We start from the raw sequence: 14,635 nt of genomic DNA, 5'->3' as shown, positions 1-14,635 counted from the left end.
GAATAACTAAAACTAGCCTACCCATAAAAAAAAAACAACAAAAAAACTAGCTTTAGTCCTAAAAATTACTAAAAGTAAGTTTATACATCCGCATTCCCTGAATCTAACTATAGCCGAAAAACCGACTAAAACTAGCCATAGCCTTAGAAGAAAAAAAAAAGAAACTTAGCATTAATCCCAGAAATGATTGAAAGTAACTATATGCACTTATATTACATGAATCTACGGCCGAAAACCTGACTAAAACTAGCCATAGCCTTAAAACAAAAAAAAAGAAACTTAGCTTTAATCCTAGAAATGACTGAAAGTAACTATATGCACTTACATTACATGAATCTACGGCCGAAAACCTGACTAAAACTACCTATAGTGCTAACAATAACATTAGCTCTACTCTCTGTAATAACTAATCGATACCAAGAGGCAATCTCAGAGCTGCCTAATAAAGAAGGTTATACAGAGTCGATAGCCCAGTCAGGTTCATAAATCATGTTAGGGTTTGGTTACATAAATCATGTTATAGTCTGTTATATAAATCATGTTATAGTCTGTTATATAACCTTGTTGAAGGATAGTTACATTTTACAGTTAATAAAGCAAGAAGGGAATTTATCGGAGTTACTGTTAAAAAAATAATTCTGGATAATCCTTTCCAAATATGGACTTACACGTGAGAACAGTTTTTAGTTTTGGCTGATATTCACGTGTTTACATTTTCAAACGATAAATTATATAAATTATCAGATTACTGAAACATACATAAATCATTGCTATCAAACATCGGAAGATCATTAATAAATATTTGTTTGTGATAAAAAGTGTTAGATAATAGACACTCTCGTAAAAATAATAGGAGTTCTAATGAGGATAAAAGTAATTCAGAAATAATGTAAAGATTATGGTTAGGGTTAAGGTTGGTATAGGAAGTATTTGTTGCTTTTTACTTACATATTCCTTGGCCTTCGAATAATTTTTTAATTAATTAATTAAGCAATTCGATTCAACATTATTTTGTACGAGATCTATGATGTTGGGGTATAGTTTAGAGTAAAAGTAAGGGTTGATAATTTCGTTTAGGCTAGTTTAGAAGTAATGTTTAGATTAGGTCAAGGTTAATTTTATGATTGGGATTTGGATTTAGAGTAAGAGTTAGGGTTAATTCCATGACTAGAATTAGGATTTACAGTTAGAGTTAGGGGTAAAGTTAATTCCATGACTAAGGTTTAGGTTAAGAGTTAGAGTGAGGGTGATATTTAGTGCAATGATTAGGGTTTAGGGCTAATATTATAGTTAAGGTCATATTTGGTTTCATTTTAAGGACTTAAATCTTGTGTCAGAGAGCTGTTTAAGTAGTTTTACTTTTATGAGAGTTTAAGGTTAGCGTTGGTATTAAAATCAAACAAACAGTACTCGATGCAATCTGTCAATATTCATCAATAATCTGGGCCGAGATTAAGTCCAGGATTAGTGTTTAAACAGCCGTACAAACAGATGTGGTGTTATGGGCATTTGAAACTTCAGGGGGGGGGGGCTGATTACAATTTCCCAGCGGGGTGGGGGTGGTACTTAAAGGTTCCCGTGGGTCGGGCACCCGTTAAAATCTACATTTTCTCTATAAAACGTACATGTTTTCTATTAAGTCAAAGGTGGGGCTAGGGGTAGGAAGGGGGTGGGGGAAGTTGTGGCCATGATCCAATAAGATGCCTCAAGCTGACTGTGAATACTAACACAAATTCCATTTCCGACAGGCTCTGTTGAGTTTTCTGCAAGTATTTTCTAATTAGTAGTCTGCCAGCATCGTTCTCCCGCTACAAGAAATACAATATTTATCATTTTCGCTTAACTGGCCTTACGGCGAAAACATTCAATGAAACATGTCAGTTTACAGTTCGATAAATACATCGATTTAACGTGCAGTTAACGTGAGTACTAAAATAATTAAAAGGTTGTTGTTTTTTTTTCTAGCGTGACGCCGCTATTTTGTTTGTCGATCATTCAGATCAGCGGTTCTTAACCTGGGGTCGATCGAACCCCACGGGTTGGTGAGTCAGTCTCAGGGGTTCGGTGAAGATCAAGACACACCAGACTCATATGATTCACGATCGGATTTTGTCACTACTGACGGTAAATTGTGAAGAAGGGTTCGGTGAATGCGAATATGAAACTGGTGGGGTTCGGTACCTCCAAAAAGTTTAAGAACCACTGCTCTAGATAAACATTGTGTTGTTTTCAGAATAATCATGGGCTATGATGTCAAGTGTTAGATTATGTGAAGAAAGAAGAGTTGTTTTTTTCGAAATTTACGTTAACATTTGTACTTTGGATAGTATTTGTTTTGGATAATTGAGTATCTACTTTGGATAATCATGCATTTACTTTGAATAATCGAGTATCCCATTGGATAATAAAGTATCTACTTTGGATAATCAGTATCAATTTTTGATAATCAAATATGTACTTTGGAAATCGAGTATCCACGTTGGATAATAAAGTTTCTACATGGATAATCAAGTAGCTACTTTGGATTATCAAGTTTCTTCTTGAGAATCTGTGGATAATCGAGTACGTGTGAACAACGGTAAAGGCTGATATTTGACGAGATAAAAAAACTAGTAAGGTGTATCGAGGAAAATTATATTTCGCATGGTTGGGTCGTCGAAGACAGCAGTTGCACACTTTAAGCATGCGGCTCTTAAAACTTGTTGGGTAGCACATTGTTCATGCTTTAAAGACAGAGAAAATGATGACATTGACGGGCGTGGTGGGGTGGTAGAGCGATTGACTGCTAACCCGAAGTTCTCGAGTTCGGTTCTCGGTCCGGATTTCGGTCTAATTGACGTCCCAGAGCCCATCTAGCTCTGGTGGGTACCTGACTTATGTTAAGGAACGTAAAGACGGCTTTAAAAAAATGTCCAGGTATAGGAATATAAACTCTAAGAGCGTTAGATCCGAAAGATGAACTTTACTAGTTTAAAAGATTGGGGTTAGGTTTAGAGTTAGGCTCGGTGTTGAGTCTTAATTTCAAAATAAGACTTCCGGTCAGCTTCTGGTTAGGCTTAATTATGAGTTTTGAGTTACTTCATTGCTGGTAAGGGTTACCTTGCGATTTAGTAATTTTAGGGTTAGGCTTAGCATTTTGTTCTCATACTGATTCAAGTGTTTGCTTTTAGTTATATGTTCTTAAAAACTAAAACAAATACTGAGGTACCGTTTAACTAAATGTACCAACTAAAATAAAGTTCCTTTAAAAAGCTGAAGGTCAATGGGGCAAGTGAAGTAGAGTTCACATATTTCTGTAACCTCGACAAAGATCAGCACAAATGCCCAGCCGTTTTTAATGTCCTTAAAGTCAGTCACGTACCCATTAGAACTGGGTAAACTCAGATATATTGTACGGAATTGAACCCGGATTTGAACTCAAAACCTTCTGGTTAGCAGTCGTGTGCTCTACCATTCGACCACGCCGTTATAGAACAACTAAAATAGCAGTAAAAAATGTGGTCCTTATATACAGTTTGGGGTCGGAGTGGTCTAGTGGTAGAGAGCTGGACTTCTAATCCGTAAGCCTCGAGTTCGAATCCGGGTTCAAGTCAGTAGTACGTCACTGAGTCCACACTACTCACGTTAGGGAAATTAGATGCGGCTGGGCATAGTGCTGAACACACTATCTCTTCAACAAGTGAACTCTACTTCAGGTTTGAAAGGGAACTATACTTTATTATATACAGTTTATTTCAACTTCCCCAATTTATGACTTTAACTTCAACTTACATTTTGAAACCATTCATGAAATAACGATGTAATATTGTCTAGAATGTATACACAACTCATAATAACTAAATCAAATAATTCTATTCTGTTTAGACATAGACTCAATTAATGTCCATCAAAAAAAAAAAAGAAACAACAAAAAAAAAAAAAAAAACGAAGGACGCGAATGACAAAATGACAAAAATCAAGGACGTGAATGACAAAATGACAAAAACAATGGACGTGAATGACAAAATGACAAAAATCAAGGACGTGAATGACAAAATGACAAAAACAATGGACGTGAATGACAAAATGACAAAAACAAAGGACGTGAATGACAAAATGAAAAAAACAATGGACGTGAATGACAAAATGACAAAAACAAAGGACGTGAATGACAAAATGACAAAAACACAACAACCGAAGTTGCATGCCTATCTACAGTTTGTCACACGCCACAAAACTCAATTAAGCTTAATTAAATTAATGCATCCTTGGCAGCGGTTTGATTTAATTAAGCCAGATCAATTTTGGCGTGGTCTGGGTTATGGACAAAATGGCAGGATGCGGTTAAGAAATACTTTTATCTCGGTAAAGTGACAAGCATTGTTTCGTCCAGACATTTTCCTCGGGGGGGGGGGGGGGGGGGGGGCTCTTGATATTTCCGGGGGGGGGGGGGCACTGATAAAACTATATATTTACTATATAAATTCCATTTCAGAAGAGATGCCTGGAAAAAACTCTTCTGGCAATTAGAATACTGGCGAAGATTTAATATAATAAGACTCTGTAGTCTAAAAGACTATTGGATGATCAGTGTTTCTTTTAGACGTTGTTCTCGGGGGAGGAGGGGCACTTGATATTTTCGAGGGAGGGGGTGGCGAACTAAATTTTCCGGGAGAGGGGGGGGGGGGCGGACACAATTAAAAGTATTTATTTTCTATAAAAACTTTATTTTGCTTGAGGGTGGGGGCGGAGGACTTTCTTCTTCAGATGCCTGAAAGAAACGCTGTGAATGATTGCGCATTGTAAATCCAAGCAAAAAAGCCTGGGCCCTAAGTTGAGAAGTACCACATGTTACCCTTGTATCAAGACCCCCCCCCTCTCTCCACACAGCTGATGGACCCAAGGGACAGGACGTTACCTGTACAGCTTAGAATTACCAGTGTTTCAGTTTTATCAACATTTAGGTTCAACATAAATTATTTATTCTTTTTTAAAAATGTATAAGCCAGGAAAAAATCACACTGGATGAAGAAACGAAATGTGATGATTCTATCAAGCAATGCAAATGTCATTAGATTTTCTGAAGATACCTATCTTAAGCGAGTTCCGCATTGATTCCACACTCTTAAAGACGCCTTTTAAGACTTTGTAAGAAAAACTGTTTTAAAAAAAAATTACCATCAAAACATGAATGTTGACAGGGATGTACTAAATCATATTCAGATAATCGTAATTAAATGTTTGTTACAGTCTCTCCACCCACCCCCCACCCCCACCCCCTCCCACGTACCAGACACAATTTTTCTCCCTAGATAACAGATACTGATAACAAGTTAAAACTTGATAATCCGATTTTATTAATATAAATAAAAAAAAAGCAAAATTATAATTAAAATCGAGGAACAAAACCGGAAGGACGGATATAGATAGTTCATATCTTTCCCGTCTGCGCATTGGGAGTAGATGAAGTAGAGTTCATGTGTTTCAATTACCGCGTCACAAGGGGGATAGTGTAGTCAGGGCTGGGTGGAGTCTGGACGTCCTATAGACTTGAACGCGAGTATTCGAACTCGGGGCTACCGGTTTAGGAGTCTAGCGCTCTACCTCTCGGCAACGCCTTCCCCTTACTTAGATTAATACATATTTAAAACCACCTAAACGTAAATATTTAAAAATGAGATTTTTTTATGCATATGACGTAGTGCTCATCAAATAAACTCCACAAATAAAGTTATTCTACAGACAACCAGCTTTGAGTGCTCCGTATGCTGTTAAAGCAGTGGTGCTTGACCTGGGTTCTATCGAACCCCAGGGGTTCAAAGAATCAGTTTTAGGGGTTCGGCGGCAACCACTTCTCTAAGAATGCGACATGTCCTAAAAAGCACTTGGACTTTTTCCTGTCCTACCAGAGGACATTACAGCCCCCCCCCCCCCCACCGGCAAGTACCCGCATTCTCTGGGTTTTACCCCTCGTCATAATTTCCGAATTCATTTGCCCCCCCCCCCCCCCCGTGTGTTGAAAACTCCCCACAATGCATGCATTACCCCCGGACCAATTACTTTCCGTCAATTATCCTCTCCAGTCAATTAAAAAAAAATCCCTTTCAGACCTAATGATCCATAGATAAAATATAGATCTTGAGTTCCTCGACCTCGACATGAAAGGGTAATTTTACCAGTCCTATGCCCAGACTTCAATCAATGTCCCCAACCTGGGACAGGTACCCATTAGAGCTGGGTGGACTCACGGACGTCATGCAGTCCGAAGTCAAGACCTAGATCCGAACTCGAGACCTCGGGCTAGCAGCCGAATGCTCTAGCTTCTCCCCCGTCAAATACTCCTTGTTTAATTATCCCCCCCCCCCCCGTATTTACTTAAGAATACATATTATACAAATACCTATCTCTAACTGAATTTCCAAGTTTTTCTTCTTCTTTGTATTCTTAATTGTTAATGTTGGAAGGGATTTCCTCCAGCACAATGAAGTCAACTGGTTATGCGCCATTGAGGCCATTGACTCCGATTTCAGCCTGCTTTTCTTTCTTGATTTGCTTCCATAGCCTTTGTCCAACCGAGAACACACTACAAGGCAGCAGTTGTTTGATTTTGTAGTTGTCTCTCCTAGAAGAGTTTCTGTGCCTAGCTATCGAGCCTCATCTGCCAGGAGTTCGAACTCGTAACTTTTCGGTTCAACCATAAGCTTTACCGACTCGACCACGTCGATCCCTCATCTCATCTAATCTCTCCCTATCCCTGACTTATCCTTATCCTATCCACATCCATATGTCTATTGACTGTGATTGACTGCTGGTAATTGTCGTTCTCCCACCCAAACTATTAGAGAACTTCAGACGTTTAATATTGCGGAAAGTAAAAAAAAAACTTTTAAAAAATCGCAGCGGAAACAAGCACTTCCGTTTCTGGCATTAAAGAAAAAAAAATCGTTCCTGGTTTTAAGGGTGCCAAAAAAACAATCCGCCATCATTTGACAACTGATTTTAAGGCCCCTGACATGAAATCTGGGATATTCAGTGGGTTTGGGTAGAATACGTTTTTTTACAAGCTGTGTGTTAGAATGGAATGCGTTCTTGGAGTATACCGCGTAATCATAATCTCGTGGGTTCGAATCTCAAGTGGTGTTAAGGGTCGGAGTGTTGGGGTGTTAGGGGTTGGGGTGTTAGTGGTTGGGGTGGTTAGTGGTTGGGGTGTTAGTGGTTGGGGTGTTATAGGTTGGGGTGTTGGGGTGTTAGGGGTTGGGGTGTTAGTGGTTGGGGTGTTATAGGTTGGGGTGTTGGGGTGTTAGAGGTCGGGGTGTTAATGGTTGGGGTGTTAGGGGTTGGGGTGTTAGGGGTTCGGGTGTTATAGGTTGGGATATTGGGGTGTTAGGGGTTGGGGTGTTAGGGGTTGGGGTGTTATAGGTTGGGGTGTTGGGGTGTTAGAGGTCGGGGTGTTAATGGTTGGGGTGTTAGGGGTTGGGGTGTGAGGGTTCGGTGTTAAGGGTTGGGGTGCTGGAGTGTTAGGGGTTGGGGTGTTTAGGGTTTGGAGTGTTAGGGGTTGGGGTGTTTAGTGGTTGGAGTGTTAGGGTTGGGGTGTTTAGGGGTTGGGGTGTTAGGGGTTTGGATGTTGGAGTGTTGGGGTGTTTAAAATCAGTCTACAAAACTAAGAAGATATTAATATTGAGTCAAATTTTCAGATGTTTGTGAACAAAAGAAGAACAAATTTAAGTTTTGTTTACTTCAAAATGAAAATTTCAAAGAAAATTTATTTAAAATCTCTGATAAACATTTCCACAAAAACCACATTCTCGGCATAAACTATCTATCTCTGTCCTGTTGTGCTATCACCGGATTTAAAAGCTGAGAAAGATTGATGCTAAATCTACATCCCACTAATGGGTGTCCGATCTTAATCCGCTGTAGTTTCTATAGCAGAACTTCTTACACTGGTACGTTCTTTACTTGACGTCAACGCCAGGGGCACTAGCCGTATATAAGTAATGGTCAGATGCATGGTAATAAGGACATAGGCATAGGCGTGTACTGATGTGTTTTTAGAGGGGGGTGGTCTTGGACACTAGCCGTATCTAAGTGATGGGCAGATGCATGGTTAGAAAGGTATTAGGCATAGGCATGTCTTGATGTGTTTTTAGAAGGGGTGGGTGGAGAGGGTTTATGGTACAGATAAAGTCCTATCCCTTGGGTCAATCATCAGTTGTATGGAGAGAGAGGGGCCTGATGCATGGGCAACTTCTGGCTCTTCTTATCTTAACGCTGCCCAGGTATTGTGATTAGATTTCCGATGAGCAGTCATCCAAAAGTTTATTAGATTATGGAGCCATATATATATATATATATATATATATATATATATATATATATATATATATATATATATATTAAGCCTCTAAGTTACTCCCGAGATCATTAAGAACTAAAGTACACATTTGCAAAAAGCTGCTAAATTTGTATAAGCTTACATTTCTCTCGAAATATTTTTTTTCCAATGAGTGATGGTGGGGTGGGGGGGGGGGGGGTGGGGGGTGGGGGGGGGAGTAGAGCTAATCTCGTATTAGCCACCCTTATATCTGCTAATGATAATGTTTAAGTGCTGGAAGAAATGAAAATAATGTTGTAATTATATAGGAAATATTTATATTTTAATCAATGTCACCCCTAGATATTTAAGAGCGGCCATCCCGCCCCCCCCCCCCCCAGAGAGCCTCCATCTCCCCCCCCCATCCCCCCTTCCCCTGATGTTCTCGGAGAAAATAGTCTAAAATAAAATGTGTCTTATTTTTTAACATTGTCAATGACATTTATTTATAAATCTGCTTAAAATTTGTGAACACTAAGAAATGGTTCGTCTTAAAGGCTTTAATATAGGAGCAACAACTTGTTTATTTCATGTCTCTCAACTAATGATTTCAATACAAGCAGACTGCCTTACCCTAATTATAACACCAAAACTCAAGCATAACCCTAACAGGCGACTGTGTGGTCGGGCGGAATAGTGTATGAACTCTTACACTAAGGTCTCGAGTTTGAACCTACGGGTAGATGATGCTTGATAGCTGTGAAAGGTAACCCATCTTCGAGAGAAGAGTTTCTACCACCCCCCCCCCTCCGAAGAAAGTCTGCCGCCCTCCTGAACGAGATGGATTTTATATAATAAGTATACACTTTTACTAGTGTCCGTCCCCCGCCCCCCCCCTCCCCCCCGAAAAAATGTTGACCCCCCCCCCCCCCCCCCCCGAAAATTTCAAGTGCATCCCTCCGGAGAAAAAAGTCTGGAAGAAACACTGTACGAGAGACAACTCCAGAACCAAACAACTGCTGCCTTGTAGTTTGTTCTTGGTTAGACAAAAGCAAATCCAGAAAGAAAAGGAGGCTGAAATCTTGAGTCAACTTGTCGTATGGCGCATATCATGTTGACACTTTATGTTTTTATTATGTAGGGAAACATTCCCTTCAATATTACAATAAAGAACATATAAGAAGACAGCTAAATCTGCATACATCTGTTACAAATCCCGTTATCTGAAAAAAAAAACAACCCCACAGCTAAACTTCCGTCTGGCCCGCATCAAGTTCAACAGCTGTATCTGGTTATTAGCGGGAAAATCAGGTCACTGAACTGTTTCAACTTCCGGTCACGTGGACAACGATTCCGTAACAGGTTGACCCACTTCCCTTAACGCTGTTTGCCAGATTTTTCTCACGTAAAAAATTATCCGCGTGCCGGCCATAAGGCCCTTAGGATATTGACCATTCCTTAATCTATTCGACAGCCGTTTTCTTCAGAGATAAAGTGCGCCATCGAAAAATAATCCTTTTCATCGGCTGTCCTTGACTTTAAAAAAAATAATAAAGTTGTTTTTAAACTTGAAATTGACTAAAAGTTCAACATAAATTGTTACAAAAAAATAGAATGTAAATAGTTTATTTTGCCGTTTGTTATTTGAGAATCGTCTTCTCTGTGAACTACGAAGGTATTGAAGAGTTTTTAATGATGATAAGAAGAATGATGTAATAGCCAGAGCAATAAAGTCTAAAAAAAAACAAAGTGTTAATCTTTTTTTTTTAACATTCCTAATTTAACTATTTTCGGAATCCGATCTTAGTTCGGGTAAACTGAAAACTGGTTAAATAAAAAGAAAGAGAATGGAAGGCTTTAGAAGGAAGGTGGGGGGGGGGGGGGGGGAGGCATTGTTTCTTCCAGACTTTTTTCTGCGGGGGGGGGGGGGGGGGGGCGAACGCTGTTAAAAGTATACATTTTCTATATAAATTCCATTTTGTTCAGGGGGGGGGGGGGTCACAGTTTAAATAGCATAATATATTGTAATAAAGAATAATTTTTTTCAGAACTTACTGAAAGTAATCGTGCGTCCTAATAATCGTAATAATCATTATTATTATAATTATACTTATAATAATTATAATTATACTATTGTTATTATAATAATTAAAGTAATAATTCTTATTATTATCAATTCCAATATTACTATGACTCAGTTTAATATTTATCTCTCAACTGACCATATATAGACAATATATTCTTTTAAAAGTGTCCGCCCGACCGGAAATTTTAGTCCGCCCCCCCCCCCCTCCCCCGAAAATTTCAAGTGCCCCCCCCCCCCCCCCCCCCCCGGGAAAAAAAAAGTCTGGAAGAAACACTGGTCGTCACGGGTCATTTGTAAAGTTTTTTCTTCTTGCATGATTACAGATATTATTCTACGCGTAATTGGAAATTAATTACCATTTTTAATAATTTATAACCTCTCATGATCTTAACTATGATTGCATGTAATTAAAATTTTAAAAATTAACTATCACTTTCTTTCTTTATCAAGTCTGTATTATTTGCAAAAAAAGCTTGGGAGAATACGTACTTATTATCATTACAACTATTTTTTTTTAAATTACAAAAAAAATTAAATAAATTGGATTCGTTTTTTTTTAAATTCAAAAATGAATTATATATCAAATTAGGTTAATCAATTCAATTTATATTTAAAAAAAACTATATTTTTTACCCATATTTTTGCAGTACAAATTGATTTAATCAACTAATTATTTAGCATGCATTAAAGTTTACAGCCCGTGAATTTGGTTTTCACGTGTGAAAAACATTGACGTGATTTCCTGGGTAGGTTCGCGTTAGAAACGTTTTATCGAAATTAATTATCTGAGAGTGTAATTAGTTGTTTGGCGATTTGCGGTCAGTTGGTAAACAGAATAATTAGCCTAGATTCGCTGTGATTGGTTTTGAAGCTAAACTTACGAAAAGGAAAGAGTTGTTTTTTATCACTTTTATTCGTTTAGCCCCCCACACCGTTGTGTTTTCATACGTTATTAGTTTATCCCTCCCCAGATAGTTTAGATGTCTTTTTTATACTTTATTAGTTTAGCCCTCTGAATCGTTTACTAGTGGATTTCAGCATGCAACTTATGATAAAGCTTTATATTAGATTAAGATTAGGGTTAACAAAAAAAAAAGTCATGTTGACTTAGACAAATAAAGTTACCATAAAGGAATTGACGGCCAATTTGACACATAAAGCAGGGCTCACACTTGCACAGAATTTCTCTTCGGGAGGGGCGTGGGGGTAGGGGATAACTGTCTCCACCCCTCGCAGCACGATCAACGCCCTCTTCCCTGGATGAAATAAAATTTATGTAGACAATATATAATTTTACCAGTGGAACTGAACTCGAGATTTTCAGGCGTGTGGTAGTGTGCTCTACAGGTTGACCACGCCCCTACTGTACAGAGAATCAGCACGTTGATAATACATAATTATTATGGAAAAAAATTGCAATAATAATACAACTTTCAATGCACTGACAATTAATACTAAACGAATCTCCTCTCTATAGTAAAACTTCGGTCGTTAAAATGTGTTAGAGATTACTTCGACTCATCTGTAAGCGAGCTTCAAGAATAATTCTATTTATGAATATTCCATCCCATAATTAATATAATCCTTATGATTTGTATGAGATGAATTATTATCCAAAGACGTCGGGTTCGTGAATAAAAGATTCACCTCCCCTTGAATAAAAATGTTTCGGCCATCCTTAAAGTAGGGGACAAGGGAAAAATACGAAGAATAGAAATACAGAAGACAAAATAAATGTTTATTGGCGACTTCGGTAGAGATGAACTTAGATGGAGTGATTCGGGTTGAATTGGAAAAGAACAAAGGACAAAAGAGTGGGATGGCGAGGCCTAGCGGTAGAGAGCTAGACTGCTGACTCGAAAGTCTGGAGTTCAAATCTGTGTTGAAGTTGGTAGAACGTCCCCGAACGGTGAATGTGCCGCTTTTTTTAAAAATGAATTTTTTAATTAAAACATGCAAGAAATGTTCATATTTAGTTTACCTTGTGCGTCTAAATTTTTTTAGAAATTAAAACATGCAATAAATGTTCAATATTTAGTGTGCCTTGTGCGTCTAAATTTAAAAAAAATTAAAACATGCAAGAAAAGTTCAATATATAGTTATCTAACGGGGAAAGTAAGAAAGGTAGAAGAAAGGCTTCAGGCTGTGGCTGCGAGAATCTGAAACAAATTTAGTAGTTTCGGTCCTCTCCCCTTGTGTGACGTCACGGGTTGACTGAGTGCTTTTGTTATGGTTTGAGAGGCGCCATTTTCTCCATGAAGAGCACTTTCATCGCTGATGTTCCACTCCTAAATATGGTCCACATTTTTTTTTCTGGAATTTTTTTTTTGGCACCAAGTTGTGTGGACTTCAGAACCAGACGTCTGAAGGAAAATTTGATTTTAAACGTCTATCGACCGGGTAATTATTCACGCGCGTTTAAGGGGGTTGGTTAAGGGTTGGTTAAGGTTTGGTTAAGATAAATGGCAAGGCTGATTGACTAGCTGAGCTTTAATCACGAGTCGGATTTTAACCCGGACAAAAGTGGGTCTTTGTTAAATGGATCAAAGAAGTCCTTTGTCTCTGGTTAAATTTGGCATTTGTCTCTGGTCAATTTTTACATAAAAATCCCTTGGATCTGATTCATTTTTATATTTGTCATAAAAATCCATTTGTGTGTTCAATTTTTATAAAGAAATCAATTACGTCTGGTTATTTTTTTCTTTAAAGAGAAAAGCATTTCCTATAGCTGGGTTTAACATCGCAGCTCGTTGTTCATAGTTATACAATTCTAGAACACAGCCTACAAGACTTATAGCTAAAGATATTATATTTGACAAATAACTCTTGCTGCTATTTTTTTTACCATATAACCTGATCAAATAGCCAAATTAATTAAAACTTGTGCAGATAGTTATAAAAGACATCTGAGATATTTCCAGTACCGGCGCCAGGTTATTTAGCGCCCTAGGCAAAACTTATTAAAACGCCCCCTTTCACACAAATTAATTACTAAAACATATGTATAAGAAAACAATTAGTTAAAAGTGACACTAATTTATTATCAATTGTATACACGTTGTAAGTAGACATCAAAATCAAATTTTACTTGCCTCCTTTGTCGCAAAAGTTTGTACTAATTCCTTCCATTCCATTTTGCAAGCGCAATCACATTTTATTGAAATTGTTGCTAAGTGCACAAGTCTGCTTTGTACTTTACGACATAGCCCCACTCCCTCCCCCCCCCCCCCCCGGTGAGTTCCAAAACTGAACTTACCTGTTTTAAGCTTGACTGTCTTTAGTTATAATTGTAAAATGTCTATATTATGTGATTATGTAATGATTTTTTTTGTTTTTGAAAAATAAAAGGTTATAAATAATATAGATTTCAGCCCAAAATTGTTATATATAAATCCTTTAGGAGAGGGTGAAAAATATGAAAAGACAATTAATTAGATGTTTAATTTACGACTAAGTCAGTATGTCTACTAACAGTTAGTATTGCAATCTATAACGGCTACTGATGCATTTGTCTTTCAACTTGATAATGCTAAAAAAAACCTACCAAACTATTTAGTTTAGAACTTAACTTAAGCTCTATACAATTTTTACAATAGCAAATAATAACTTAAAGTTGTATATATATGTAAGCGGTCAACCTAAGGTGCAGAAATTAAAAGTGAATGTTAAGTAAAGCAACGAATTATCTTTCATTTGAAAATTGAAATACCAACATTTCTTTCAAGGGAAATAACTTTCACAAGAATAGCTAAATTAACCAAGTGTAACTAACACTTGTTTGAAAAACACAATAAAACATTCTGAAGTTCATTACATATTAATTATAATAAATCGTTGATATTAGCTATGTAACCTTGTAAAAACAATATATTTTACTTATTAAATACTTAACTGTAAGTTTAGTTTGAAAGTTTAAAAACGGTAGCTTTATTATAACATACTTCTATTCAATTTTGATGACATCATTTATTAATTGCTACACTCTTGAGAAATTTGTACAAATTTTGGATTCCCTTTATAAAGTGACGCCTTTCTTATAATCAAACATGGGTGATTGTTTTAAGACATCGGTAGAGTTATTGATTAAATAAAGAAAAATTATCATTTGAAAAAAAAAAGTCTACGGATAGTTATAAATTCCATCCTATTTAATATTATATATTATGTATTAATACTTTAAAAGTGGTAATATAGATTCCTAAAAAAACTAAACATTTTTCAGCTAGAGAACGCCTACCTATCTTTGTAGTGTGTTC

The sequence above is a fragment of the Physella acuta genome, unplaced genomic scaffold, assembly GCF_028476545.2.
Source record: "Physella acuta isolate Inbredline_101_S28 unplaced genomic scaffold, ASM2847654v3 ptg000639l, whole genome shotgun sequence".
In the NCBI taxonomy this organism is placed as follows: domain Eukaryota; kingdom Metazoa; phylum Mollusca; class Gastropoda; family Physidae; genus Physella; species Physella acuta.
This window is presented reverse-complemented; position numbering follows the sequence as displayed.